Source organism: Polyodon spathula, chromosome 2, assembly GCF_017654505.1.
Source record: "Polyodon spathula isolate WHYD16114869_AA chromosome 2, ASM1765450v1, whole genome shotgun sequence".
Taxonomy (NCBI): domain Eukaryota; kingdom Metazoa; phylum Chordata; class Actinopteri; order Acipenseriformes; family Polyodontidae; genus Polyodon; species Polyodon spathula.
In genome coordinates this window covers 71,886,718-71,892,717 of record NC_054535.1, presented here as the reverse complement: position 1 = coordinate 71,892,717, position 6,000 = coordinate 71,886,718, and positions in this window count along the sequence as shown.

Genomic DNA, 6,000 nt, shown 5'->3' with positions numbered 1-6,000 from the left:
GAGTTAGTCCACCAGCCGCCTTCGGGCCGCCGGTCGAGGCCTTGTTGTTTTGATTGTGCTGCGCGTCCTCATGCTTGCGCAGAGGACTAGCTGCAGCTTGGCTGCTTACAGCCCGAACCAGCCGTGTATTCCTCACCGAGGCCAGCCCCGTTGTTGAGTTGAGAAATCTCTTGCCGGCCTTGTTGGCCCACCACCACGTGTGTTGGGTCTTACAATCAAACAGACAGTGTGCTCTCCCCCATCTGTACTGTACTGTATTATTGTATTACGTATTTGCTGTATTGCTGTCAATCGCCCGCTGCCGCTTTGGCCCTTGTGTCCCCGTTGTACGCTACACCCTGCCCAGGTGTGTAATCACACAGTTAGGATATGTGTGGCAATGTTGCCCTGCCCCTGTGTGTATTTCTGTGTTATATGTTGCGAGCGGTGTGTTAATGTTGGTGCATTGTAGTTGGTACATGGGATATAATATGGGTTATGTGCACGAGTGTTTAAAATGTATATTTGTATTTAGGCACGAGAATTGCACAGCTCTTCACGTGCAGGTAAAATGTAATAATATATGAGCACGGGGAATTGCACTTTATTAATTCACATGCAGTTGTACTGAGACTCCAATTGAATGATTGATTAGCAATCGAGTCTCAGTACAGCTGCATAAAAACAGGATGCTTTCACTGTTTTCGGGGTTGTTTTTTCATGCGTGGAGAACAGGTGTGGAGAGGAGGTAAAAATTAAAAGATTAACAATTGCTAAGTGCTGGCTTACAACCAGCACACTACTTGTTTGTTCGTCCACCGCTTGTCTGTCTGTCTGTCTGTTTGTTTTGGCTACTGTGCCATTTTATTTTACAAAGTGTTTTTTGTTTGTTTAGCCTTATATTTTCAGTTTATTGATTAAAGTGTGCAACACATTTCACATTTCACCTGGCAGTACTAAGTGTTTCTTCAACACTGAGTCTTTCTACAATAGCGCCTCCAAGCGTCACACCAGGGATACTGTGGGTGACAAATTCATTTTGCAGGAAAAAAAAGGAAAAAATGGGAAGGAACAACAGAAGGCAGCAGCCACAACACCAGCCGGAGGAACAGCAGCCTAGGTGTTACTTCTGTGCTGAGCCAGGGCATTTCAGCACAAACTGTCCCTGGTACCCCCTCGGACAGCTACCCCAACTATGCCCCATCTGCGGAGGTGAGCACTACATGGCCCACTCTCCTGTCCATCAGGAGAGGGAGGAGCAGGGGTTGCCACAACTGGCAGGGGGCAGTAGACTGCAGCTCCAACCCCCCAGCAGCAACAGCAGCAGCCAGAGAACCTGTTCCCCTGGTGTACCTGGTGCAGAAAGGAGGATCACCACTGGAGACTGCTCCAAAGTGCCACCGAGCTGGTGCGGGCGATGTGAGCAAGAGGGACAAGACTGGTCGGGATGCCCCTATGCCAGCATGCCAGCGCTCAGGCAGGGGGATCACGAGTGTCCAGACAAGGGGACCGCGAGCATCCAGCACCCAGACGGGGGGATAGCAAACGTCCAGCACCCAGACGGGGGGGACCGCGACAATCCAAAGCCCGAGAGGCAGCTGTTCCCATCTCCACCAGCGGGGGAAGAATGCCTGCTGTCCCCATCTCCACCAGCAGAGGAAGAATGCCTGCTGTCCCATGTCCACCAGCAGAGGAAGAATGCATGCTGTTCCTATCTTCACCAGCAAAGGAAGAATGCCTACTGTTCCCATGTCCACCAGCAGAGTGGAATGTCTGCTGGTTTCGCCTCCAGAGCCAGAGGGAGAGCCGCACCCATCCCCTGCAAGTGAAGGAGAGACGCACCCGTTCCCTGCAAGTGAGGGAGAGCCGTGTCTGTCCCCTGCAAGTGAGGGAGAGCCACACCAGACCGAAGTGCTCCAGACCGAAGTGACAGCCTTGCTGTGCAAGTGCGCCATTTGTCTCGTAGACACCACCTTTCACGGGGACGGGTTCTACTCGAGATACTTTCTGGTGCCGAAGAAGGACAACGGCTTTTGCCCCCATCCTGGACATGTGGTTTCTCAACCGATTTTTGAAACAGAGGTGGCTCCAAATGCTGACTTATCGTCACATACTCCAGTCTGTCCGGCCGGGTGACTTGTTTACCACAGTGGACTTGCGGGATGCATATTTTCACCTCCCCATTCGTCCAGAGAACATGAAATATTTCCGCTTCGTCTTTCAAAGCATTGTTTACGAGTTTTCCATGCTGCTGTTTGGCCTCTCCCTGGCTCCCCGTATGTTCTCAAAGTGCGTAGCCGCTATTCTCGCCCCCTTGTGGCTGCAAGGGGTCAGAGTGATGAACTACCTCGATGACTGGTTGATCTGTTCCCAGTCGTGAGAGGGAATGGTGCCTCACACGGCGCTTGTGACGGAACATCTGGTGAGGCTGGGCCTCACCATCAACGATGGCAAGAGTCAGCTGACACCCGTGCAGTGCATAACGTATGTGGGGCTCCGACTGGACTCTGTCGGAAGTCAGAGTAGCAGCTCTCCAGCACCACCTCTCCCTGTTGCAACATGGATCGAGGGTGCCCCTTGTCTTGTGCCTGAAACTATTGGGTCTGATGGCTGCAGCGATATCAGCCATTGAGCTGGGCTTAAAGTGCATGTGCCTTCTGCAAGCGTGGCTCAATGGGCGGGTAGCCGCACATTCCACGAGAGGTGTGGCTATGTCATGAGCCCTCTTTAGAGGTGCCTCCATGACAGATTTGTGATGCTGTTAGCTGGGCTATGCCGCATACTTTTTCCAGCTTCTATTGCCTTAATGTGATAGATCCCTCATTGCCTTCAATGGGCACAAGGGTCCTTGAGGTTGCACACCATCTTCGAATTGAAAGGGAACGCTAGTTTACCTACCATAAACCTGGTTCCTTGAAAGAGAAGATGGCCACCAACCACGAGGACGCATCGGTCGTCATCAAGGTTCATCGCAAAAAGAGGTTGATCCTTCCCTGCGTGACGGTTTTATTCCCTTTAGGCGGGAGCAAGGAGGTCATCGAGGGAAGGGGGGCCTATCGGCAGCTTTGATAGTAAGAGCTCAGTGACACCTACCAATAGGCAGGCGTACATCCCATAAACTATTTTTGGTGGCCGTCTTCTCTTTCAGGGAACCAGGTTTACGGTAGGTAAACTAACATTTTTCCTAGTACTACATGCAGCTCAACGCCTTGAGGTACTGTGAACAGGCATGTGTCGTGCTTTGCTTGTACGTTGCTCAACTAGAATGTAAGGTTTGTATCGTAGATTTGTCTCGACTTCTTCTTTTTGAAGAACTCTCCTTAGAGCTACTTTGCACCTAAGTGAAAATAGTTGCATCGGAATTAACATGTTTTCAAATAGCCATCAAATCACATAAAAATACACTGCATTACAGTGTTATGTATATAAAACCAAGTAATATAAAATGCCTTTGAACTATCAAAACACAAAAATGTCACAAATCTTATATCTACTTGTGGAAGGGTGGTGGGTGATTCACTGACACATGAGAAAGAACAGTTGTACTTGGAACACCACCCAGGTGCCCAGTTTTATTTTCGGCACTTTCACCGTTTTACCCGCAGAGGGCACTGTTGTCCGTGGGTTGCCTATCAACAATGATAACCAGCACCACGGTAATATCAAAGCTGGTAAATTGAATTAACTGTGGGCGCACTCGCAGGTGCTCAAAATAATACAGAGAACAGAAGGCGAAAAGAACAAGGGAAAATAAAACAGTAATAAAACTACAAATAAAAGGTGCTGCACTAGGCAACATTATCCTGGGCGCCGCTATCCGCCCGACCCGGATCACCGACCTACTCTAGCGGCTCCCTGCCTGCTCTAAACAATACTCCGGGGGTCTGCCCAAGGGTTCCCCGCTGTCACTCTCTGGCTTGTTCGCCGCTGTCTTTCTCCCAGCTGGTTTCTCGGTCCTCGACCAGCGCTTCTGTACACAGAGTGCATCTAAAAGGGCAGACCTGAGGAAACAGTAGAACATTATCTTATAGGGCTACCAATCTCCCACAGACCCGCCTCCCAGCCATTCAGAGAGAGGGAAAGTCCACACACCCCCTTTCCCACCTCCCTGTGTCACTGCCATGACCCATAGGCGGTTGTTGGATGACTGCTGCCCTCCTCCTGCAGCACTGTGAATATGCCAGAAGAGTCAGCACAGATCTCCCCCTGCTACACTACTCTAGATGGTACTTTACATATGAAACAAGCAAAAAACTAACCTGAAATATGTTTTCCGTTATTCACAACACACAATAATAATGTGTTGCATAACAGTGGCATGGAAAAAAAAAAACACATAATATAACATGGTTTAAAACTACTAAAAAGCTACAATTTTACAAATATTTTACATATTTCTACTCTTACTTACTTAACACAAGAAACAAGCAAAAAACACTGAAAAAATGAATCTATAATCAATTTTCAGTACTTCAAAACATACATAGCAAAAACATACATGGCTTCCGAATCAACTTTCTTTCCAATTCTCAACCTGACATCATTTACTTTTTCTTCTTGTTTAGTTCACTAGAAGAGGACACCCATAATCAATACCAAACGCAGTGGTTTCAGCAGTAATCCACAATACTGTGACGATCCATGGGAGGGTGGGGGTCCCTCAGGGGTTAACTTGTGTGAGTGGTTGAGGGGTAGGGGAAACACAGTTGGGGGTGACTGACTGTGAGTGTCTACTAGGAGCAGGAGGCGGGGTGTTGGTAGAAAGGGATGCGAGTGATTGGAGGGGAATAAGGGGTGCATTGCCCTCAACCCACGTTCTTGGCGCGAATGGTAGAAGTGACAGGATAGAGTGAGAGTGAAGAAAGTGAGAGATAACAGTAAAGAGGAAAAGGAAATCACAAAAATAAAGAAATACTGAATCACCACTTTATTTTGTGTTTGCTCCCAGTACCCTTCCCTTGCTAATATTGATTTTAAATAAATACTGGCTCAAGCCTTTAAAATACTTACCTTGTCTGACTGCATTCATCCTGAAACCCAGGAATGTTACATTGGTCTCAGAGTGGTGGGATAATGGAGCACAGGAAAACAGGGAAGATGCTAGTGGTAGCCTGGAGAGGAGAAGAGAAGCTTCATGGAGGAGAGGATCAGGAACTAGAGCTCGAGTTCAAGCTCGGGTGGCTCCGGTCTCTGGAGCGAAGCACGACTGAGGATATCCGAAGTGTGACCTGGGATGCACGAGGGTAACCCAGAGCCATGGTGAAGGGAGCCAAAATGGAGGACGAGACCCACTGTGGATCCAGCAGCACAGACGGTCAAAGTGTGTACAGCACAGGGAGCCAGAGGAGCATGCACAGGAAAAAAAGAGAAGAAAGTGAGCTACAGTAGCCCAGAAATGCATTGAGGGGCTACTGCAGGAGCTGGCGATAAGAGAAGTCCACTTGAGGGTTACGGATGTGGACGAAAATACCAGCGCGAGGTCGAGGATTTGGGATGCATAAGGGGAAAACACATGCACCGTCCCCCTGAAGCCTGACAGTGAAGCGAGTGAACAACTGGGGAGTCGCTAGGGACAATGGGGAATGACATCATGGCTCTGACTGTCAAAGCGTACTCAGAAGTGCCGGTAGAGGGGCGTGACCGGATTGGGCGGGACACGTTCCTGGGAGCTATTAAACCCATTGAACTCCAGCGCCACCTACTGCTTGTGGGTCCGGCTATGCTATAGCAGGCTATAAATGAAGCACAGTGACTTGAACCCATTTTGTTGCCGACCCCTGCCCTCCCCAGTACACATGCTGCCCCAGTTAACACCACGTACCTTAATGCACCTGCACCAGCCTGTGCTTACTGAACCTGGCCCGATGACCAGCGCCTGTGCTGGAACTGCGGACAAAGCACCACCTGCAAACCCAAACCCTCCCCCACACAGCGTATCATGAGAATGGGGTGGAGCGGCGAGGGTAGCAACATGCACATGACTTGCACCATCAGAGGGGGACAGTGCAGAGCCCTGGTCAA